Source organism: Hordeum vulgare, chromosome 5H (genome assembly GCF_904849725.1).
Source record: "Hordeum vulgare subsp. vulgare chromosome 5H, MorexV3_pseudomolecules_assembly, whole genome shotgun sequence".
Taxonomy (NCBI): Eukaryota; Viridiplantae; Streptophyta; class Magnoliopsida; order Poales; family Poaceae; genus Hordeum; species Hordeum vulgare.
In genome coordinates this window covers 510,951,773-510,976,760 of record NC_058522.1, presented here as the reverse complement: position 1 = coordinate 510,976,760, position 24,988 = coordinate 510,951,773, and the positions used below count along the sequence as shown (strand labels likewise).

Sequence of the window (24,988 nt, the reverse complement as noted above, 5' to 3'; positions counted from 1 at the left end):
TTGAGAACGCATCTATTAAGATAATAAGATTAATACTAAATGTATAAGAAAAGTAAAAAAAGAACTTCTTAAACTCTCTAGAACCTCATGTCTGATGGTTTTACCTGATTGTTGGCTGCGTGTGTAAAGTTTTTGGGAATGGACTTGATTTCTAGAACCCTCTACGACTTACTGTAGAGCTATTATTGCATAATGCAATTGTTCAACATTTATTTGGTACAACTGTAAAGCAACGTAGCTCTGAGAGCCACTAGTAACTGAAGTGATACGTAAAACCTTTAGTACCATATATATCTAGTAATAGCTTGTCTATGCAACACTGTTCTGAATTTCTTCAGTTGAGGCTTCTGTTTCTGCTCCATGCTCCCCTATGAATTTGAGGTATGCATCTCGGATTGCATGCATCTCTGCCGCTGCATCTCCCGTAGTTGTTCGGTCTCGCGGGTGTTGCCTTGAGCAGGATATGCCAAGCCTGAAAACTGAAACCAATAACTCCATGATTCTAATACTTGTAGTGTTATCCCATTGTCCGCTGTGCAGCCACATTGTTGGGTCAGCTATCTCCAGGGTCCTATCTTGAAGTGCATCCTCAACAAACTTATGAAGATCCAATGAATCTCTAAACATGCCTTCTGTTGGGCTCCTTCCAGTAAACATCTCAAGCAGCAATATGCCAAGGCTATAAATATCACCAGCTGTAGAGACCGCAGATCCTTCTCCATACTCTGCAATTATGCAAAGTCTTGTGGTTAGCATGGAATACTTGAGTGAAAAGTAATAATAAAATTAGAAGTTTTAGTCACCTGGAGCAACATAGCCTATGGAACCTTTAATTCCAGTTGAGCCATATGAACTTTGCATCCCCTCACTTGTATTTTCTTGAAGAATTCTTGATATGCCAAAGTCTCCAACTCGGGCGCTCATGTCTTCAGCAAGAAGAATATTGCTTGGCTTAATATCACAATGGATCACCAATGGTTGGCAGTAGCGGTGCAGATATTCTACTGCATCCACAATATCGACAGCAATATCGAACCTCTGGGCAAGGCTGAGCGTGTTGTTTGCAGTGGGATCTTGAGATGGTTGATGAAGCCAGCTATCCAAGTTACCATTGGGCATGAATTCAAAAACCAATGCCTTGAACTCTTGACCTTGGTGGTTGATGCTCGAACAAGAAGTAATGATCTTTATGAGACAACGGTGTCTTATCCTTCTCATAGCCTCACATTCAGCCTCAAAACTCTTCGAATACCTAGATCGACCAAGGTTAAACACCTTGACAGCCAATTCTGTTTCTTCATTGTCCAAAACACACTTATAAACCGCACCATAACTTCCTTTCCCAAGCAAGTTGGCTTCTGAAAATTCGTTAGTTCCTTTCAGTAATGCAGGATAGGGGATTCTTCTGTAATGGCCATCAACAATTGAATCTTTTGCTACTGCGTTCTGGCTTGATTTGAGCTTCTTACAAAGTCTCCAAACAAGAACAATCACTGCAAGTAAGAACATGATTGCTCCAACTGCTGCTAGAGAAATTACCAGAGATTTTGGCATTTTTTTTCTCTTCTTGCTTAAGACCCCTGTGGGGCACGGAGCCAAATGAAGTTGAGGTGTACCACCACACAAATTGACATTCCCAACAACCGCTAAATGAGTGATGTTTCTGAAAACACCTACATTTGGCACCTCTCCTTGCAAATTATTGTAGGATATATCCAATTCAGACAATGACGACAATTTTTCTAGAACTAGTGGGATTGATCCTGACAAGTTGTTGTGTGCTACGTACAACTCTCGCAGGTTTCCAATATTGCCAATGGCATCCGGAATATTACCAGAGAACTTGTTCATGGTCAGGTTCAATATACTGAGCCCCCTTATATTTGTCAGTGACTGAGGTATGTTTCCCTCAAAGGAATTGTTGTCTAAGAATAGTTGTTCCAATACCATGCAATTCTGTATGCTGTCGGGTATCTTGCCAGACAGCTGGTTTCCTGATAGAACTAGTAGGTTAAGGTTTGCCAAGCTACCAACTTCATTGGGAAGGGGTCCGGAAAGGGAATTGTATGACAAGTCCAAATACCAAGAAAGGCTAGGTAACCTGAAAATTTCTTTGGGTATTGAACCGTTGAGATGGTAATTCATTTTTAAATCAAGTACAATGAGGTTTTTCAACTTCCCCAGGCTTGCCGGAATTGGTCCCTCCAAGTTGCTATTACGTGCATAAAGCTTATTCAATTGTGAAAGGTTTCCTAGCGATGGCGGTATGAGCCCAGACAAGCTATTGTTGTACAATGCTAAATCGATCAAGTTCTGTAGCTTACCGATGCTCTTTGGGATCATTCCGGACATGGAAGTATTTACTATCGCAAGTGTTTGTAGACCAATCAAATTGCCTATATCTGCAGGAATACTCCCAGAGATCCTATTGTCACCTAAGTGCAAGTACTGGAGAGTCGTTGACAGGTTCACAATTGAACCTGGTAGTTGTCCTTGAAAAGAATTGCTGCTGAGTACCAATAGCTGCAGTTGGCTGCAGTTTGCCAAAGACGTGATGAATTCCCAACCCTTGTTGTCATTCGCTTCAAGCTTATTGTTATTCAAGTTCAAATATTGAAGTGCTGCCAGCTTCCCAAACGCGGGAGAAAAGTACCCACTAAATCTGTTGCTATCAAAGCCAACTGATAAGAGGGAAGATATGTTGGATATTGATGATGGGATTGTTCCAGTGAAGTTATTACCAGACAGGCCAAGATATTTTAACTTGGGGAACTTGTTTCCGATACTATCCAAACTCCCGTACATCATATTTGTCCCTACATCAAATAGTTGTAGCGATGACCAATTGTAGAGAGAAGTCGGAATCATACCGTTGATGAGGTTTCTGGCGATGCTGAACTGTTGCATGCCCTGGATGCTTCCGAGCCGTGGTGGGATTGAGCCCACGAGCTGGTTGCGAGAGAGATCAAGGATTTCCAAATGGGACAGATTGGCCAGCGATGGAGGGATGAGCCCTGTGAAGCTGTTGTTACTCAGTGATATCCTTACCAGGGACGTGAGCTTCTCTCCGAGCTCAGCCGGGATGCGCCCGCCAAGCTTGTTGTTTAGCAGTCCCATTATGGCCATGCTGACACATGAGCTCAGGTTCACTGGTAACGTGCCTGAGAAGGAGTTGTCACCCAAGTCGAGCCTATGCAGGCGGCGGAGGCGGCCGAGGCTCGCTGGTATCTCCCCGTGCAACCAGTTGAAGCTCAGGTTAAGCGTCCGCAGGAACGTGAGGTTCCCGATGGCCGGTGAGAGTTCTCCGGCGAGCGCCTTGTTGTTCAATCTCAGCGCCACCACCCGCGCTGGCCTTCGGTGGCTGCATGTCACACCTTCCCAGCTGCAAAAGCTGGCGCTGCTATTCCAGGAGGCTAGCGAGCCGCCATCGCTGACCTGCGCTCTGAAAGCAAGCAACGCAGCCTCGTCGTGGTCGCTACCACTCACGGTCGCAGTAGTCAGGACGGCCAGGAATGAGCATAGCAAACTCATGATCCCCATTGCCATTGCTTGGTTTGGTTAGCAAGTACTGTAGTTGTAGTAGTAGCATCTGTGTGTGTGTATATATATTTATATATAACAGTATGTGTTGCGTGATTGCGTTGAGCATGTTGCTAATATTCCAAGGATGTACAAATAAACGCTCTTGTCAACGGTCGGAGCTGGACAAGTTTTTCATGTGTTCACATGACATGTTGTTCTCAAACTATTAGGCCTCGTTTGGTTAAGGGGGATTGGAGAGGATTTAAGAGGGAGGGAATTCAGGGGATTGGATGAATCCCTTTGTTTCACCCAATCCTCTCAAATCCCCGGGTTTTTGCTTCCACTAGTCCTCCGAGGAGGGTTTTGAAACACATGGATAGGAAGGGATTGAAGGGGAATGGAGGGGATTGGGCTAAGCAAACCCCTCCTACCAAATGGACGCGCGAGGATCTGTGGGGTTTCTGACCCCCCGGGGATTTTCCTCTCAAATCCTCTCCAATCCCGCTTAACCAAACGAGGCCTTAGTGGGCAGATAAGGCATCCACCTGCCTGCTTGCATTTTATTGTTCTAAAAATCTTCTTTCTTCGAAGCAAATTTAGAATGAAATAGATTGCAGGTATATTGCACATACTCCTACATAACTCCATCTTCACATTTCAGTTTCATGTTTATATGTTCACAGGAAATTCACAGTTTTGACATCTTTGGGTGAAAGATTAGCACAGCTCTGTGTTTCTCATCTGTTTACTGCAATTTGCTGAATGTTTCTAATGTACGTACATGCCATCTTAGATGCTGCGGGTTTTGATGCGATATTGGCCTGCTCATCTTACCAGCTGGTATACAATTAAGACCCATTGTAAGAGCATTGTGTGACTTGCGACGCCGAAAATAGTGATGTGTGTGAATGCGTGACTTGTCCAAGCATGGTTGTCACCGATAAGAGATGTGTGTGCACGCATGTCCAGCCAAGTAAACGAGCCACGGAATTCTCCACCGTCACCGTCATCGATCATTCACGTTCTCATACTAGTTTGAACTTCGTTCTCTGAAGCAACACATGTAATTAAGTCATATGCATATGCACAACTTGTCACGAGTGCCTTTCTTTCTATTGACTAGTTTTATAGCTGCCGTATTATCGATGCAAAATAGAGGCCATGATTGAGCAAGCATGTCCTTTCTAAAAAATTTAATTGTTTGCGATGCCTCGGCACATAATTGAGTAGATCATACCACCAAGTTGCAATTGGCCCTACGTACGTAATCCTGTAGATAGGTCCATGTGAACACGCACCTTGATCCCATCCACCTCTCTTCACCAGAAATACCCCGCTGCATAAATAATTTATAAAACAAAATATGGCGTTTTGATTTTGCATGTTCTCTCAAAACAGGCTTTCGTCCTGCTTTATAAATAAAGCAATACAATGAACAGTACACAACCAAACGATACAAGATGAAGAAAAGACTCTTTTACAAAGCCGAACACAAGATACAACAAGAAGCTTAGCGCTAGTCTAACAACTCGCCTATGACCAATATATGACACCAAAACTCCACGGCAACGCCCCCAAGAGGATGACGACACGATGTGTCGCCGCTGGGGAGTATGAAAACAGATAAGGTTTTTCATCCGGAGCCCTGATACAAGAACGAGACCCACGACTACGCCTTTCAAAAAGGGAACGACACCCATAGGTGCTGTCGGCGCCGACGCTAAGAGCTAAGAATCACCAAGAGGCGCCACTGCCACAACCGCACGAGAGTCAGGCCAGCACCGCCAAATCCGGGCACGAACAGAGCATGCCAGAGTCTTCCACCCTACACCCCTCGGCACACACGGTCGAGAGGCGTAGGCACCACCGTCACCACGGAGCTTACCGGAAAGCTCATTGTGGATCCTGCCATCCAGGACCGTTGTTCCGGCTTCCTCCGAGAACTCAACACCGATGTCAAAACACGCGGCCGCCTCACCAACCAAGCCATGAGCCTCCACCTCGACCGCTACAAAGAAGGACGATACATGCCCGCGATCGGGGACCAAGTCAAACCCTTGCACCGGCGGCCAGCCCACGCTATCGGCCAACTGCCAGCTAGCACTACCGGGAGGGAGGGGGTCGCCCCATCAGATTTGGCACCTCCAGATCCAAACATGGGGACCCCATAGCATCCGGCACCTCCGGCTACCTAGTGGTAGCCGATACCTTCGATCACCAATCTCCCAACTCCATTGGCTCCCCGCGACATGCTCCACCCCTCAACACCACTCCCACCTACAACACCCAGCCATCACGCGACCGCGGTCGAAGATCGTTAACACCCCCCCCCCCCGACGTCATCAGGGTAGCGCCACCACCACCACGCCACAGCCACCTCTGTCCAAGAGCAAGGAGTAGGCCGCCGCCCGCGACCCAAGACAAACCGCAGCCCGCGCCACCCGACAGTTGCCCCAGCTGTAACCAGTCGTCCAGGGCAGCCCCGGTCCACACCGCCGCCACCACCACCACGCCGCAGCTTCCTCCGTCTAGCGGCAAGGAGGGAACCACCAACCGTGGCCCAAGCCACCTGCAGGCTGCAGCCCGTGGCCACCGGGAGCCGTAGGCAGGGCCTCGTCGTACCTCCACCCCTTAGGCTGCACCACCACACCTCCCCACCCCAACCAACAGCAGGGCGGGGACGGCCGTGTGCCTCGCTGCCCGTAGCCTTGGCCAGCTGATAGGACGCAGCCAACCCCGCGCACCACCTGGGGAGAGACCACCCGCAGCCGCCGCGCGTCGTCGGAGCCGCAGGGCGCCCTTACACCACTGTGAAGCAGAGGACCGGCCGCCCTGCACGCCTGCCACCGCACTGCTGGGCCCCGCGACAGCATGACACCCCAGCGCGCCGCGCAGACCCGCGCCTAGCATTGCACGCGCTGAGGGGGAGAGGCGCCCCCGCCGCCAATCACGCCGGCCGAGCTTTGCCCGACGGCACCTCTAGGCGGCGGTGGGGGAGGAGGACTGGGAGGGCGGAACGAGGGGCGGCGGCGCTAGGGTTCCCCCGGTCACCCGCAGGAGAGACGCGGGGGATGCAGGGGTGTTGGTCCGACCCAATAGGCATGTACAGTCCCCACTGAGACTTTTTGGCCATCAAATTTATATGGCTAACTAACCATTAACTTTATAGCATGAATCCATTCTAATGGTAAAAATCCAATAGTGTTATATTAGCTAGTATTTCGTACGATTTTGAGTGTTTTACTATTAGTTATTGGCCAAAGATGATTTTTTTTTAATGATTATACGCGATCTAGGCTGAATGCAGCTATGCAGCCTAGGAATACAGCGTCCTGGAAGATGCTATCAGTGAAGACACATATATAATCTTGGTTTTTTTTTGTGTTTAACAAGTACTTCTTTCGTCTTAAAATTCTTGTCTTAACTTTGTCTATAAATGGATGTATCAAAATAATAGATGTTACTAGATATATTCATCTCTAGACAAATTTTTTGATACGAAGGGAGTAGTAGCGTGCATAGAACTATCTGAAGGTGCAACTGAGAGTGACATTGTCAAACGAACAAACCGGTAGTGTATATCCAGTTCCTGTTGACGTTGTGGAGGTATTGACGTGCAAGCAATGATAGTAGCCGCCTCCCCGATATCACAAATCACAATTTGGCTGGCTGCTCAATTCCAAATCATCGCAGTGGTAAGCTGGTAAGTGTATTCAGCGCAAGTGGTGCCAAGACCGACGATCAAAGTCTTGCCTTTTCGCACCAACTTTTTCTTGTTAGTATAGGGCCCTCTTTCCAATTTCAAAAGTGATGCATGCATGCACATTCATATAATCTCCATTATATGACCTAACTGTCTACGTTTGTGTGATGTGTCCGCATATGAAGAGTACTAGTCGTCAAGTCCTGCATTCGCACAGGTTTGAATTTTACCTAATAATCATTTTAACTTTGTTATGTGATCAAAGTTATGCACTGATATATTTAATTTCATTTTGCAACCTCTACTGGGATTGCTGGATTATTGTACTCACCAACATCGTCATGCAATATCTTATGTGGTAGTAAGAAGATGTTGTACTCCCCGTAAAAAAAATGCATTACATAATTATCATCTTTTCTTTAAAAAATAATACACCAAATTAATCTGATGCTAATATTTATGCACAGATATAAACTGATGGTAACATTAAATTCTTGCGAAATTTAGCACTAAAAAAATGCAAGATAGCATGCTTGTGTACAATAATGTTTTACAAATTTGCAATCTTCTGATTAAATTATACTGTAACCAAAGTAATCTTTGATGATGATAGTAGCCCCCCGCGTGCGTCGTTTTCTCTGACTATATGCACGATTAAAATCTGTCCAGGATTGTCTGTCTCCGTGGTCCGTGCCCACGCATGACTGCATCGATCTACTACTACCTTACTGCTCCACAGCCATGTCTGCGGGACAAGCCATGCTGCTGGCTATGCGTCCAGCCCGACGCTACCCGTCAGTTGCTGCATGCTCTAGTCGGCGATATGCAAAGGAAGCGCGCGCGTGGGGACGTAGGTGCCCGAACTGGAGAGCAAATTAATATACTCCCTTTTTTTCAATTTATACGGCTCAAATCTGAAATCTCATCAATCAAGATGAATTGTGAGTGGATGACACTAGTTTTAACTAGCCAATGAAACATTTCTCACATATTCAATTTTTAAGGCAATAAATGCAGCATCCTCCTTTTTATTGGACTTGCATGATGGATGTAAAAAACAATGCAAGCATAGCCACTCATCTCTTTTTTCTAAACTTTATGAATTAAATATGGCGTGAGACTCAAAGCATTTTAATTTAATTAGACTAAAAATGAGCCTAATGGAAATCTAAAATTTTTAAGATGAGTTCTATAAACCAGAAAGAAGGGAGTAGGTAGGAAGGAAAGAAGATGCGGGATGGGGTCAAGAAGCTGCAAAGATGGAGGAGGCCAATGCAAGAAGAAGATGAGCGCCATGGGAGGCCTGCCATGTGGCATGCGGCTGACCGCACGGTCGAGCAGAGCTCAAGCTCCCTTGGTCGATGGACAAGTTTGATCCGTCGCGATAAATAAAGTCAGGACATATCCCCGCGTGCGTGCCAAGACGAATTTCTCCCTAGTCGTCTGCTCACTTCTTGACCAGACAACTTCAGCACAAGCGCAACTCGTCCTCCTCCAAGGTCTGACGGCGATGGGAGATAAACTAGAGGATTGGATGGAGGACCAAAACACCTAGCATGCAAAAATACCAAGCAAGACCGAGACAGCATTCACGTATGGCTCCTCAGGCCGCCCGATGGCAGTCGTATTCCTCTGTGCACTCCAAACCAAAGCAACAATTAATACAGCCCAAAAACTAGCGACCGACACCACCCTGCTACCCGAGAAGATTAGAAAAGAGGGAAATAACATCGCGCTGAGTCATACAACTTTTATCTAACGTCCAGTTTAACGATGCACAAACTTGTAAAATACATGTTTTTTCTCATCAAACTTGCACGGGCGTGCAAATACAATCATATTCTACCATATCCACCATACCAAATGCACGTGTGGCTTGCCGACGTGGCGGGCACCCACTACACTAGTAAAAAAAGGCTTTTAGCCCGGTCCGGTTGAGCCATTAGTCCCGGTTCTCGAACCGGGACTAATGCTAGCCCTGGTTCGGCCCTGAACCGGGGCTAATGGCCTTTCACGTGGCGGGGCTGGGAGCGAGGGGGGAGGGGTATTAGTCCCGATTCGTATTACGAACCGAGGCTATTTCTTTGTTGTTTTTTCTGAGCAATTTTTGGATTTAAGGTTTTGCACTAAATTGGATGGGCTATTTTGCTGCCCTCTATTTTTCCATTTATTTGTTTTAGGCATTTTTTAATTCTTGTTTTGCACTAAATTGGATGGTACATACACAACAATAAAGGAACAACTATATTGCACATCGACACAAATATATTACACCATCTCATCCGTCGTGCTTTGTCGAACATATTTATAAAATGTAGACACAAGTTACATGCACATGTATGCATCTTTTTTACACTATATCATTTCATATCATTTCCGTCGAATGACAATACTATTCTCCCTTAACATCTAGGACCTCTGCATCTAAGAATCCGGCAATTTCCTCTTGAATTGCTCATACACGTTTCTGTGGTAGAAGACCGTCCCGCAACTGTTCGATCTAATTTAAAGAAGGGGTCAATATATATATCAATGAAAACAAACACAATTCACGGTAATAAAATAAAGTTGTGAGTATTGTTTATCGTACTTCGGTTTTTTTATGTCTCGGGTTTTGCCCTTCTGATGGGTTGTCTGTCGAATGAACTCGCAAACATAGATCCACATAAATTGTTCCCGTGTTCCTGCCTCAAGCACTTTACGAGAACAGAGTTCAATCAAAAACATAATCAAGAATTATAATGGTATTGAAACTAGAATAAAGAGATGTGCGGATCTAGCTAGTAGTTACTTACATCTATTTGTTTAAATGTAAGCTCTGACTTCCAATCACCTCGAGCCTTGGCGGTGAACCGTTTCCAAGCCCTGCCAAGAAAAGGAAATGAATAAAGGAGTTCTATATTAATTCCTTGCTATCAGAAAATGAACGAGAAGTTGCCGATATAGTGTCATAATTATTAAAATTACCTCTGGAGACATTCCTACATGTTCGCCCATTCAATGAGGGGTGTGGGTTTCGGGTCCATGACTATTACTTGTCCCTCGTCAGGTACAATGATTAATAAAATAAAGTGGAATCTGCGCACGCATAACGAGTCAATTATATGTACACTTATAATAACATCGAGTAAACGAAAATAGAATGTGTGTATAGTAACACTCACTTGAAGTTGTAAGGAAATAATATTTCCCTTTTGGTACTGCAAAACCTTAACCCTTGTACCAAGTTATTCTCTGTCTTGCGGGGATTCGTTGCGAGACTTTGATGATGATTGTAATATGGGTTAATGAACCCAATGTCATACATTTGTCCTCTTTTGCATTCGAGAATCTTCATTCTGCAAAATTAATATAGTGATGAGTAAGATTATACATGCAAGAACGAGCTGAGTAAAACTTAATGATATAAATTAATAATACTTACAAAAAAAAGACACTGATGATAGATTTGTCGAGGGCGCCTTGTTTGTATAACTGAAATAATTCGTCGAATTCAATCATTAGCACGTCTCGTCCACTCCAGAAATGCTCGTCTTCATATGCAACGTAGATCCAGTGTTGATGTTTAGTACATGCTTGCATGTACTAGGCATGCAATCTTCGCATTTTGGTTGGTAGCTTGTTGACTAACTCAGATTTGACGAAAGGAGACTCGTACCGGTACACGTATGTTACGTCAGCGAATTCCTGCAGATGGTCTAAGTACTCTGAAATAGACATGCCTTGAGCCTTGGCCACTTCTACGTATATTGCAACAAACTCCGGATCGATAGCAGCTGTTTCATCATTCCTCTGTTTGACCGCAGCTCCACTCGAGCACACCTTTGTATCGGAATACACTTTGAGCGGGGGCGCGATTGTTTTTTCTGTTGTCCGAGCTGGGCAACTGATTTCCCGCTGGACGTACTATTGTTCAACCGCTCTTTTTTGCCTGAGTCGACTTGGGAATAGAGCGTTCATAGTCTGCTGGCAACGATGGCGGGGGATCTGCAAGGTTTTTCAGCATTTTCACGCACGCGCCGTGATCTTCTGGGGTGTTCGGGTACTATGGTTCTTCCGGCTTCTTCTTGTTAGCCACTTCAGCCTTCCACTGTTGATGCTGGGCGTCTGCCCTCTTAATATTGTCCTCTCCAGTATAGTCTCAAGGTCTCTTCTCCATATCCATATGAGGTACTTTTGGGAGGGGTGACAACTTACGTTTCGGTGATCGGAACTTTCTGCCGCCACTATTAGTGGTGGTACGTTTCCGCTTTTTTGCTCTGATCCTCAGTGGACGGAGACGGCTGACGGGGCGGTGGAGACGGTTGCGCTGGAGACTGGTGAGGCGGCGAAGACGACGGTTACGGTGGAGACTGGTGAGGTGGAGGCGAAGAAGGATTGCTGCTATGAGGAGTCGGTGGCCTTGGCGTCCAATTTGGAAGCAAGATGTCCTCCTTTGGCCATACAACGGTTTGTTTCTTGACTTCTCCAAGTTGAGTCAAATCCCTATCTTCACCTGTAGGGTGGTCGAGCTTCAGCTCCTCATAATCTTTCATCACTTCATCCACCGCGACGACAGCGTAATCTTCTGGAACTGGAGAGCAATGCCAAGTTGGATTATGTCCAATTGGTATGGCCATGCCGACCGCCACCGTCAACCTTAAGTTAGCAAGTTTCACCTTTAGCTCACAAGGTGTGCTCTCTGTGATATCATCCACTGGGTAGCGACGAGGAGGATCCGTCGTTAGTGCATCATCACCATCATCTTGGAGCTGCATGGAAGCGACACTGCTTTTCCGATTCGATGCAGCTTCTATCATGAGCCGCTGAGATTGGCCGCTACCTTGTTCTCTGTCGATTTGATCCTGCTGCAGCCGCTTTACTGCTTCTTCTAGATTATGCAGCCGGTGTGCCTCAGCCGCTTTAATTATCACGTGTCTCCTTTTCCTTTCTCCTGTGATGGCTTCTATCGATAAATCTCTTCCTTTCCTCGGAGAACGCAAGAATCCACGGCGGGGAGCCTGGTAAGCCTCGTGCTCACCCTTTGTGTTCCTTATTCCCAAGGGCGCGTGTGAGCTCGTCGTTCTCTCTATCGGGTAAGAACTGTCCCTCTTCAACATCCTGTACTGCATGTCTAATCTCCTCGATGGATAGGGGATTATATTTGTGTCTTTGGTTATATATTGTCTTCCCTTCTGCGTCCAACAAGCCCCCCTGCCCGTAAAACCAGTTTCTTACCCGTTCGAGCCATCTTAAGGGCTGTGGAGTGATATTATTGTCCAGAAATGATGCCTCAAGTTCTTCCCACTTAGCCATCTTACCGCCGTAGCCACCAGGCCCCATAATATGGTGGTACTTCTTCTTACCTGCATTCATCCTATTTGTTGCAGACTTTTTCAAGGCGTCCTTCAATTTCTTGTACGCCACAAATTCGGCCAGTAGTCTTTAATCTTCTCATAGCCGTGATCGAAATCTGGAGTCTTATCTTTCAAGATAAAATCCTGGTGCAATCTTTTTTTTCAGCCCCTGAATAGATCGGCCATCTTCTTAAGAGCCCACTCCTTGACTTTTTTCTCTAGGGCCTCTTTTCACCTCTTCATTTCCTCCTCATTTGGCTCCTCCTCATCTGGATCCACCTCTGGCGCCGACAGGGTGAAATGAAGCATGAGCTTTCTCCAAAGGTTTTCTTTGGCTGCTGTGCCGACATATGAGACTCCTTCCTCCCTTGGCTTAATCCATTCTCGAGTGGTGATAGGGATGTGGTCCCTTACAACAACTCTGCATGCCTTCACAAACTTCTGCTTTACATCTGTGGGAGCAATTGCTTGCCCGACATTTGAGACTGTTTCAATCATGTATCTCTCACCGTCATCCAGCTTCTTGGTTGGGCCTCGTTTCGTCCGTACTGAAGATTTGCTCGATCCGGAGGGCTTGGGGAGCCGTCGCCAAATACGCTCGCCGGGGGGCGTCGCTGTAGAGTGCGGTCGCTCATCCCGACCGTTGGACGCCTGTGCTGCCAGGGTGCCGCATCGGAAGAGGCGGTGTCTCAGATGAAGGCCGCCGCGCCTGGGGAAGAAGCGACAGAGTCGAGGGCCATCGCGCGCTCCGTGATGGAAGCAGTCAGTTGGAGATGCCTCTGCGCCGAGGCCGAGGGCCATGGCTAAGCCGTGGGCGTTGTCTGGTTGGTGCGTCGGTGGGAGAGGTCGAGGCCGCGCCTTGATGCTCGTGGGCGGGATGGCCATGTTACGCACCGACCGGTGGCCGTCTCCGTCGAGGCAAGGGATGGCCTCCTTTCTTCTCGTTCCTGGTGCCTAATCGCTCTAGGTTAGGGCAAAGTGCTGACAACGTGTTAAAGTAAAACGAGATTGAATGAAAGTGAATGGACGATTAGTCGTGTTTCTATTGATTCTCAAGTATATATACATCTGAAAGAGGTGCGAAGAAGAGATATCTGTTCAGAGGCATCCCTCCAGAACAGGTGCGTGTTAGCAATAGAGAGAGAGAAGAGACACGCATGTTCAGGGTTGGACACATCCCTTTGCTAATAAACTAATCTACTAATTAGTTTCTAACAATTATGATTAATTTGCAGATTAATCAAAGGTTAGGAGTATCAGATATATTTCACATATTGTATGACATACCATATATTTAATGAAGATAGTTAGGTATTAAGACCAAGCAGGTTTATATTTCACATATTGTATGACATCCTTTAGAGTACTTTAGTTACAAGAATTTTTCAGATTTCAAGGCATCATTTTCATTTCGCACCCCCCTCAATTCCTAAAGACGGCCGTGGGTCAGGATGGACACGGTCCGAGCCGGTCCAGTCGCGGTCCGAGCTGACGTTTCGACTGGCCGCCGACGGTCCGGTCCGGACCGGACCGAGCAGCCCGGTGGTCCTGATTTCAGGGACCGGACCGGCAGATGTAAAGCTCGGTGCGGACCGCCGATCCTCACGGTCCAACGACGTCCGGTGACTGTCATGTGGACCCAGGGTGTCGGAGCGGTGGTCGGGACAACAACACGATGGCCGGAGACGGAGAAGACACACCTGAGAAGCGGCGGCGCGGTGGCCGGGGCGCGAGGGCACAAGGGAAAGGCACGGGAGAGAGAGGGAGATGCACGACCGCACGGATGAGAGGGCGAGCAGCCCGCGGAGGAGCGGCGACGCGAGGCAGTGGCGCCGGGGAAAGGAGGGGAGAGCAGGGAAGAGGAAGATGAAGTCACGCGGCGGCGTCCTGGGCATGGACGAGGGAGAGAGAGCAGCAGTTAGGTCACACAGCGCACGCACGCGTAGTCTTTATGGGTTGAATCTCTCTTCATTAGTTTTGTTGGGCTGGTCCTTCGGTCCTCCGGGCCGGAACGAGTTTGCACCGGACCGGACAGACCAAATTTTAGTCTTTTTTTCACGGACCGGACCGGCCATATTATTTCACGAGCCGGGCCCGTGCGATCCGGTCCATAACGGGCTACGAGCCGGGCCGAAAGCCCGCTCGTCACGTCCAGGCTGAGCCCTGGGTGTGGGAAAAGAAAACATAATGGATGTTCCAGAAAAGTGTTTTTGAAAGCACTTTAGAACATCATTTTTGTTTTTTCGCCCACAACTTCACAAATATCATTTCATCATGAAAAATTGCATGCATGTAGAAAAACATCAAAGTTTCCTGTAAAAAAAAATCAGATTTTTTAAAAACTTTTTTAGTATTTTTTCGGATTTTATTGTTCATCCGGGATCACTGAAGCTCGGGATCACATAAGTACTTTCGAATATAAGAGCATTTAGATCACTATTTTAATGATCTAAATGCTTACGGAGGGGGTAATAAAGAACCACAGTTCTCTTGAGAACGCATCTATTAAGATAATAAGATTAATACTAAATGTATAAGAAAAGTAAAAAAAGAACTTCTTAAACTCTCTAGAACCTCATGTCTGATGGTTTTACCTGATTGTTGGCTGCGTGTGTAAAGTTTTTGGGAATGGACTTGATTTCTAGAACCCTCTACGACTTACTGTAGAGCTATTATTGCATAATGCAATTGTTCAACATTTATTTGGTACAACTGTAAAGCAACGTAGCTCTGAGAGCCACTAGTAACTGAAGTGATACGTAAAACCTTTAGTACCATATATATCTAGTAATAGCTTGTCTATGCAACACTGTTCTGAATTTCTTCAGTTGAGGCTTCTGTTTCTGCTCCATGCTCCCCTATGAATTTGAGGTATGCATCTCGGATTGCATGCATCTCTGCCGCTGCATCTCCCGTAGTTGTTCGGTCTCGCGGGTGTTGCCTTGAGCAGGATATGCCAAGCCTGAAAACTGAAACCAATAACTCCATGATTCTAATACTTGTAGTGTTATCCCATTGTCCGCTGTGCAGCCACATTGTTGGGTCAGCTATCTCCAGGGTCCTATCTTGAAGTGCATCCTCAACAAACTTATGAAGATCCAATGAATCTCTAAACATGCCTTCTGTTGGGCTCCTTCCAGTAAACATCTCAAGCAGCAATATGCCAAGGCTATAAATATCACCAGCTGTAGAGACCGCAGATCCTTCTCCATACTCTGCAATTATGCAAAGTCTTGTGGTTAGCATGGAATACTTGAGTGAAAAGTAATAATAAAATTAGAAGTTTTAGTCACCTGGAGCAACATAGCCTATGGAACCTTTAATTCCAGTTGAGCCATATGAACTTTGCATCCCCTCACTTGTATTTTCTTGAAGAATTCTTGATATGCCAAAGTCTCCAACTCGGGCGCTCATGTCTTCAGCAAGAAGAATATTGCTTGGCTTAATATCACAATGGATCACCAATGGTTGGCAGTAGCGGTGCAGATATTCTACTGCATCCACAATATCGACAGCAATATCGAACCTCTGGGCAAGGCTGAGCGTGTTGTTTGCAGTGGGATCTTGAGATGGTTGATGAAGCCAGCTATCCAAGTTACCATTGGGCATGAATTCAAAAACCAATGCCTTGAACTCTTGACCTTGGTGGTTGATGCTCGAACAAGAAGTAATGATCTTTATGAGACAACGGTGTCTTATCCTTCTCATAGCCTCACATTCAGCCTCAAAACTCTTCGAATACCTAGATCGACCAAGGTTAAACACCTTGACAGCCAATTCTGTTTCTTCATTGTCCAAAACACACTTATAAACCGCACCATAACTTCCTTTCCCAAGCAAGTTGGCTTCTGAAAATTCGTTAGTTCCTTTCAGTAATGCAGGATAGGGGATTCTTCTGTAATGGCCATCAACAATTGAATCTTTTGCTACTGCGTTCTGGCTTGATTTGAGCTTCTTACAAAGTCTCCAAACAAGAACAATCACTGCAAGTAAGAACATGATTGCTCCAACTGCTGCTAGAGAAATTACCAGAGATTTTGGCATTTTTTTTCTCTTCTTGCTTAAGACCCCTGTGGGGCACGGAGCCAAATGAAGTTGAGGTGTACCACCACACAAATTGACATTCCCAACAACCGCTAAATGAGTGATGTTTCTGAAAACACCTACATTTGGCACCTCTCCTTGCAAATTATTGTAGGATATATCCAATTCAGACAATGACGACAATTTTTCTAGAACTAGTGGGATTGATCCTGACAAGTTGTTGTGTGCTACGTACAACTCTCGCAGGTTTCCAATATTGCCAATGGCATCCGGAATATTACCAGAGAACTTGTTCATGGTCAGGTTCAATATACTGAGCCCCCTTATATTTGTCAGTGACTGAGGTATGTTTCCCTCAAAGGAATTGTTGTCTAAGAATAGTTGTTCCAATACCATGCAATTCTGTATGCTGTCGGGTATCTTGCCAGACAGCTGGTTTCCTGATAGAACTAGTAGGTTAAGGTTTGCCAAGCTACCAACTTCATTGGGAAGGGGTCCGGAAAGGGAATTGTATGACAAGTCCAAATACCAAGAAAGGCTAGGTAACCTGAAAATTTCTTTGGGTATTGAACCGTTGAGATGGTAATTCATTTTTAAATCAAGTACAATGAGGTTTTTCAACTTCCCCAGGCTTGCCGGAATTGGTCCCTCCAAGTTGCTATTACGTGCATAAAGCTTATTCAATTGTGAAAGGTTTCCTAGCGATGGCGGTATGAGCCCAGACAAGCTATTGTTGTACAATGCTAAATCGATCAAGTTCTGTAGCTTACCGATGCTCTTTGGGATCATTCCGGACATGGAAGTATTTACTATCGCAAGTGTTTGTAGACCAATCAAATTGCCTATATCTGCAGGAATACTCCCAGAGATCCTATTGTCACCTAAGTGCAAGTACTGGAGAGTCGTTGACAGGTTCACAATTGAACCTGGTAGTTGTCCTTGAAAAGAATTGCTGCTGAGTACCAATAGCTGCAGTTGGCTGCAGTTTGCCAAAGACGTGATGAATTCCCAACCCTTGTTGTCATTCGCTTCAAGCTTATTGTTATTCAAGTTCAAATATTGAAGTGCTGCCAGCTTCCCAAACGCGGGAGAAAAGTACCCACTAAATCTGTTGCTATCAAAGCCAACTGATAAGAGGGAAGATATGTTGGATATTGATGATGGGATTGTTCCAGTGAAGTTATTACCAGACAGGCCAAGATATTTTAACTTGGGGAACTTGTTTCCGATACTATCCAAACTCCCGTACATCATATTTGTCCCTACATCAAATAGTTGTAGCGATGACCAATTGTAGAGAGAAGTCGGAATCATACCGTTGATGAGGTTTCTGGCGATGCTGAACTGTTGCATGCCCTGGATGCTTCCGAGCCGTGGTGGGATTGAGCCCACGAGCTGGTTGCGAGAGAGATCAAGGATTTCCAAATGGGACAGATTGGCCAGCGATGGAGGGATGAGCCCTGTGAAGCTGTTGTTACTCAGTGATATCCTTACCAGGGACGTGAGCTTCTCTCCGAGCTCAGCCGGGATGCGCCCGCCAAGCTTGTTGTTTAGCAGTCCCATTATGGCCATGCTGACACATGAGCTCAGGTTCACTGGTAACGTGCCTGAGAAGGAGTTGTCACCCAAGTCGAGCCTATGCAGGCGGCGGAGGCGGCCGAGGCTCGCTGGTATCTCCCCGTGCAACCAGTTGAAGCTCAGGTTAAGCGTCCGCAGGAACGTGAGGTTCCCGATGGCCGGTGAGAGTTCTCCGGCGAGCGCCTTGTTGTTCAATCTCAGCGCCACCACCCGCGCTGGCCTTCGGTGGCTGCATGTCACACCTTCCCAGCTGCAAAAGCTGGCGCTGCTATTCCAGGAGGCTAGCGAGCCGCCATCGCTGACCTGCGCTCTGAAAGCAAGCAACGCAGCCTCGTCGTGGTCGCTACCACTCACGGTCGCAGTAGTCAGGACGGCCAGGAATGAGCATAGCAAACTCATGATCCCCATTGCCATTGCTTGGTTTGGTTAGCAAGTACTGTAGTTGTAGTAGTAGCATCTGTGTGTGTGTATATATATTTATATATAACAGTATGTGTTGCGTGATTGCGTTGAGCATGTTGCTAATATTCCAAGGATGTACAAATAAACGCTCTTGTCAACGGTCGGAGCTGGACAAGTTTTTCATGTGTTCACATGACATGTTGTTCTCAAACTATTAGGCCTCGTTTGGTTAAGGGGGATTGGAGAGGATTTAAGAGGGAGGGAATTCAGGGGATTGGATGAATCCCTTTGTTTCACCCAATCCTCTCAAATCCCCGGGTTTTTGCTTCCACTAGTCCTCCGAGGAGGGTTTTGAAACACATGGATAGGAAGGGATTGAAGGGGAATGGAGGGGATTGGGCTAAGCAAACCCCTCCTACCAAATGGACGCGCGAGGATCTGTGGGGTTTCTGACCCCCCGGGGATTTTCCTCTCAAATCCTCTCCAATCCCGCTTAACCAAACGAGGCCTTAGTGGGCAGATAAGGCATCCACCTGCCTGCTTGCATTTTATTGTTCTAAAAATCTTCTTTCTTCGAAGCAAATTTAGAATGAAATAGATTGCAGGTATATTGCACATACTCCTACATAACTCCATCTTCACATTTCAGTTTCATGTTTATATGTTCACAGGAAATTCACAGTTTTGACATCTTTGGGTGAAAGATTAGCACAGCTCTGTGTTTCTCATCTGTTTACTGCAATTTGCTGAATGTTTCTAATGTACGTACATGCCATCTTAGATGCTGCGGGTTTTGATGCGATATTGGCCTGCTCATCTTACCAGCTGGTATACAATTAAGACCCATTGTAAGAGCATTGTGTGACTTGCGACGCCGAAAATAGTGATGTGTGTGAATGCGTGACTTGTCCAAGCATGGTTGTCACCGATAAGAGATGTGTGTGCACGCATGTCCAGCCAAGTAAACGAGCCACGGAATTCTCCACCGTCACCGTCATCGATCATTCACGTTCTCATACTAGTTTGAACTTCGTTCTCTGAAGCAACACATGTAATTAAGTCATATGCATATGCACAACTTGTCACGAGTGCCTTTCTTTCTATTGACTAGTTTTATAGCTGCCGTATTATCGATGCAAAATAGAGGCCATGATTGAGCAAGCATGTCCTTTCTAAAAAATTTAATTGTTTGCGATGCCTCGGCACATAATTGAGTAGATCATACCACCAAGTTGCAATTGGCCCTACGTACGTAATCCTGTAGATAGGTCCATGTGAACACGCACCTTGATCCCATCCACCTCTCTTCACCAGAAATACCCCGCTGCATAAATAATTTATAAAACAAAATATGGCGTTTTGATTTTGCATGTTCTCTCAAAACAGGCTTTCGTCCTGCTTTATAAATAAAGCAATACAATGAACAGTACACAACCAAACGATACAAGATGAAGAAAAGACTCTTTTACAAAGCCGAACACAAGATACAACAAGAAGCTTAGCGCTAGTCTAACAACTCGCCTATGACCAATATATGACACCAAAACTCCACGGCAACGCCCCCAAGAGGATGACGACACGATGTGTCGCCGCTGGGGAGTATGAAAACAGATAAGGTTTTTCATCCGGAGCCCTGATACAAGAACGAGACCCACGACTACGCCTTTCAAAAAGGGAACGACACCCATAGGTGCTGTCGGCGCCGACGCTAAGAGCTAAGAATCACCAAGAGGCGCCACTGCCACAACCGCACGAGAGTCAGGCCAGCACCGCCAAATCCGGGCACGAACAGAGCATGCCAGAGTCTTCCACCCTACACCCCTCGGCACACACGGTCGAGAGGCGTAGGCACCACCGTCACCACGGAGCTTACCGGAAAGCTCATTGTGGATCCTGCCATCCAGGACCGTTGTTCCGGCTTCCTCCGAGAACTCAACACCGATGTCAAAACACGCGGCCGCCTCACCAACCAAGCCATGAGCCTCCACCTCGACCGCTACAAAGAAGGACGATACATGCCCGCGATCGGGGACCAAGTCAAACCCTTGCACCGGCGGCCAGCCCACGCTATCGGCCAACTGCCAGCTAGCACTACCGGGAGGGAGGGGGTCGCCCCATCAGATTTGGCACCTCCAGATCCAAACATGGGGACCCCATAGCATCCGGCACCTCCGGCTACCTAGTGGTAGCCGATACCTTCGATCACCAATCTCCCAACTCCATTGGCTCCCCGCGACATGCTCCACCCCTCAACACCACTCCCACCTACAACACCCAGCCATCACGCGACCGCGGTCGAAGATCGTTAACACCCCCCCCCCCCCCCCGACGTCATCAGGGTAGCGCCACCACCACCACGCCACAGCCACCTCTGTCCAAGAGCAAGGAGTAGGCCGCCGCCCGCGACCCAAGACAAACCGCAGCCCGCGCCACCCGACAGTTGCCCCAGCTGTAACCAGTCGTCCAGGGCAGCCCCGGTCCACACCGCCGCCACCACCACCACGCCGCAGCTTCCTCCGTCTAGCGGCAAGGAGGGAACCACCAACCGTGGCCCAAGCCACCTGCAGGCTGCAGCCCGTGGCCACCGGGAGCCGTAGGCAGGGCCTCGTCGTACCTCCACCCCTTAGGCTGCACCACCACACCTCCCCACCCCAACCAACAGCAGGGCGGGGACGACCGTGTGCCTCGCTGCCCGTAGCCTTGGCCAGCTGATAGGACGCAGCCAACCCCGCGCACCACCTGGGGAGAGACCACCCGCAGCCGCCGCGCGTCGTCGGAGCCGCAGGGCGCCCTTACACCACTGTGAAGCAGAGGACCGGCCGCCCTGCACGCCTGCCACCGCACTGCTGGGCCCCGCGACAGCATGACACCCCAGCGCGCCGCGCAGACCCGCGCCTAGCATTGCACGCGCTGAGGGGGAGAGGCGCCCCCGCCGCCAATCACGCCGGCCGAGCTTTGCCCGACGGCACCTCTAGGCGGCGGTGGGGGAGGAGGACTGGGAGGGCGGAACGAGGGGCGGCGGCGCTAGGGTTCCCCCGGTCACCCGCAGGAGAGACGCGGGGGATGCAGGGGTGTTGGTCCGACCCAATAGGCATGTACAGTCCCCACTGAGACTTTTTGGCCATCAAATTTATATGGCTAACTAACCATTAACTTTATAGCATGAATCCATTCTAATGGTAAAAATCCAATAGTGTTATATTAGCTAGTATTTCGTACGATTTTGAGTGTTTTACTATTAGTTATTGGCCAAAGATGATTTTTTTTTAATGATTATACGACGATCTAGGCTGAATGCAGCTATGCAGCCTAGGAATACAGCGTCCTGGAAGATGCTATCAGTGAAGACACATATATAATCTTGGTTTTTTTTTGTGTTTAACAAGTACTTCTTTCGTCTTAAAATTCTTGTCTTAACTTTGTCTATAAATGGATGTATCAAAATAATAGATGTTACTAGATATATTCATCTCTAGACAAATTTTTTGATACGAAGGGAGTAGTAGCGTGCATAGAACTATCTGAAGGTGCAACTGAGAGTGACATTGTCAAACGAACAAACCGGTAGTGTATATCCAGTTCCTGTTGACGTTGTGGAGGTATTGACGTGCAAGCAATGATAGTAGCCGCCTCCCCGATATCACAAATCACAATTTGGCTGGCTGCTCAATTCCAAATCATCGCAGTGGTAAGCTGGTAAGTGTATTCAGCGCAAGTGGTGCCAAGACCGACGATCAAAGTCTTGCCTTTTCGCACCAACTTTTTCTTGTTAGTATAGGGCCCTCTTTCCAATTTCAAAAGTGATGCATGCATGCACATTCATATAATCTCCATTATATGACCTAACTGTCTACGTTTGTGTGATGTGTCCGCATATGAAGAGTACTAGTCATCAAGTCCTGCATTCGCACAGGTTTGAATTTTACCTAATAATCATTTTAACTTTGTTATGTGATCAAAGTTATGCACTGATATATTTAATTTCATTTTGCAACCTCTACTGGGATTGCTGGATTATTGTACTCACCAACATCGTCATGCAATATCTTATGTGGTAGTAAGAAGATGTTGTACTCCCCGTAAAAAAAATGCATTACATAATTATCATCTTTTCTTTAAAAAATAATACACCAAATTAATCTGATGCTAATATTTATGCACAGATATAAACTGATGGTAACATTAAATTCTTGCGAAATTTAGCACTAAAAAAATGCAAGATAGCATGCTTGTGTACAATAATGTTTTACAAATTTGCAATCTTCTGATTAAATTATACTGTAACCAAAGTAATCTTTGATGATGATAGTAGCCCCCCGCGTGCGTCGTTTTCTCTGACTATATGCACGATTAAAATCTGTCCAGGATTGTCTGTCTCCGTGGTCCGTGCCCACGCATGACTGCATCGATCTACTACTACCTTACTGCTCCACAGCCATGTCTGCGGGACAAGCCATGCTGCTGGCTATGCGTCCAGCCCGACGCTACCCGTCAGTTGCTGCATGCTCTAGTCGGCGATATGCAAAGGAAGCGCGCGCGTGGGGACGTAGGTGCCCGAACTGGAGAGCAAATTAATATACTCCCTTTTTTTCAATTTATACGGCTCAAATCTGAAATCTCATCAATCAAGATGAATTGTGAGTGGATGACACTAGTTTTAACTAGCCAATGAAACATTTCTCACATATTCAATTTTTAAGGCAATAAATGCAGCATCCTCCTTTTTATTGGACTTGCATGATGGATGTAAAAAACAATGCAAGCATAGCCACTCATCTCTTTTTTCTAAACTTTATGAATTAAATATGGCGTGAGACTCAAAGCACTTTAATTTAATTAGACTAAAAATGAGCCTAATGGAAATCTAAAATTTTTAAGATGAGTTCTATAAACCAGAAAGAAGGGAGTAGGTAGGAAGGAAAGAAGATGCGGGATGGGGTCAAGAAGCTGCAAAGATGGAGGAGGCCAATGCAAGAAGAAGATGAGCGCCATGGGAGGCCTGCCATGTGGCATGCGGCTGACCGCACGGTCGAGCAGAGCTCAAGCTCCCTTGGTCGATGGACAAGTTTGATCCGTCGCGATAAATAAAGTCAGGACATATCCCCGCGTGCGTGCCAAGACGAATTTCTCCCTAGTCGTCTGCTCACTTCTTGACCAGACAACTTCAGCACAAGCGCAACTCGTCCTCCTCCAAGGTCTGACGGCGATGGGAGATAAACTAGAGGATTGGATGGAGGACCAAAACACCTAGCATGCAAAAATACCAAGCAAGACCGAGACAGCATTCACGTATGGCTCCTCAGGCCGCCCGATGGCAGTCGTATTCCTCTGTGCACTCCAAACCAAAGCAACAATTAATACAGCCCAAAAACTAGCGACCGACACCACCCTGCTACCCGAGAAGATTAGAAAAGAGGGAAATAACATCGCGCTGAGTCATACAACTTTTATCTAACGTCCAGTTTAACGATGCACAAACTTGTAAAATACATGTTTTTTCTCATCAAACTTGCACGGGCGTGCAAATACAATCATATTCTACCATATCCACCATACCAAATGCACGTGTGGCTTGCCGACGTGGCGGGCACCCACTACACTAGTAAAAAAAGGCTTTTAGCCCGGTCCGGTTGAGCCATTAGTCCCGGTTCTCGAACCGGGACTAATGCTAGCCCTGGTTCGGCCCTGAACCGGGGCTAATGGCCTTTCACGTGGCGGGGCTGGGAGCGAGGGGGGAGGGGTATTAGTCCCGATTCGTATTACGAACCGAGGCTATTTCTTTGTTGTTTTTTCTGAGCAATTTTTGGATTTAAGGTTTTGCACTAAATTGGATGGGCTATTTTGCTGCCCTCTATTTTTCCATTTATTTGTTTTAGGCATTTTTTAATTCTTGTTTTGCACTAAATTGGATGGTACATACACAACAATAAAGGAACAACTATATTGCACATCGACACAAATATATTACACCATCTCATCCGTCGTGCTTTGTCGAACATATTTATAAAATGTAGACACAAGTTACATGCACATGTATGCATCTTTTTTACACTATATCATTTCATATCATTTCCGTCGAATGACAATACTATTCTCCCTTAACATCTAGGACCTCTGCATCTAAGAATCCGGCAATTTCCTCTTGAATTGCTCATACACGTTTCTGTGGTAGAAGACCGTCCCGCAACTGTTCGATCTAATTTAAAGAAGGGGTCAATATATATATCAATGAAAACAAACACAATTCACGGTAATAAAATAAAGTTGTGAGTATTGTTTATCGTACTTCGGTTTTTTTATGTCTCGGGTTTTGCCCTTCTGATGGGTTGTCTGTCGAATGAACTCGCAAACATAGATCCACATAAATTGTTCCCGTGTTCCTGCCTCAAGCACTTTACGAGAA

At 46.5% G+C, this 24,988-nt stretch overlaps 2 long non-coding RNA genes and 2 pseudogenes across 2 annotated transcripts; all 4 read right to left on the bottom strand.

Moving 5' to 3' along the window:
• LOC123397864 lies at window positions 1–3,692 on the bottom strand (annotated as a pseudogene).
• A 5,801-nt stretch (window positions 3,693–9,493) lies between these two features.
• LOC123451893 lies at window positions 9,494–9,914 on the bottom strand. The gene is made up of 2 exons (XR_006632527.1): window positions 9,816–9,914; window positions 9,494–9,725 (listed from the first exon to the last, which is right to left on the bottom strand). It is a non-coding gene; the product is annotated as an uncharacterized LOC123451893 (long non-coding RNA).
• Window positions 9,915–15,051: 5,137 nt separating this feature from the next.
• On the bottom strand, window positions 15,052–18,743 carry LOC123397859 (annotated as a pseudogene).
• Window positions 18,744–24,549: 5,806 nt separating this feature from the next.
• On the bottom strand, window positions 24,550–24,970 carry LOC123451933. The gene is made up of 2 exons (XR_006632534.1): window positions 24,872–24,970; window positions 24,550–24,781 (listed from the first exon to the last, which is right to left on the bottom strand). It is a non-coding gene; the product is annotated as an uncharacterized LOC123451933 (long non-coding RNA).
• Window positions 24,971–24,988: the final 18 nt, after the last annotated feature.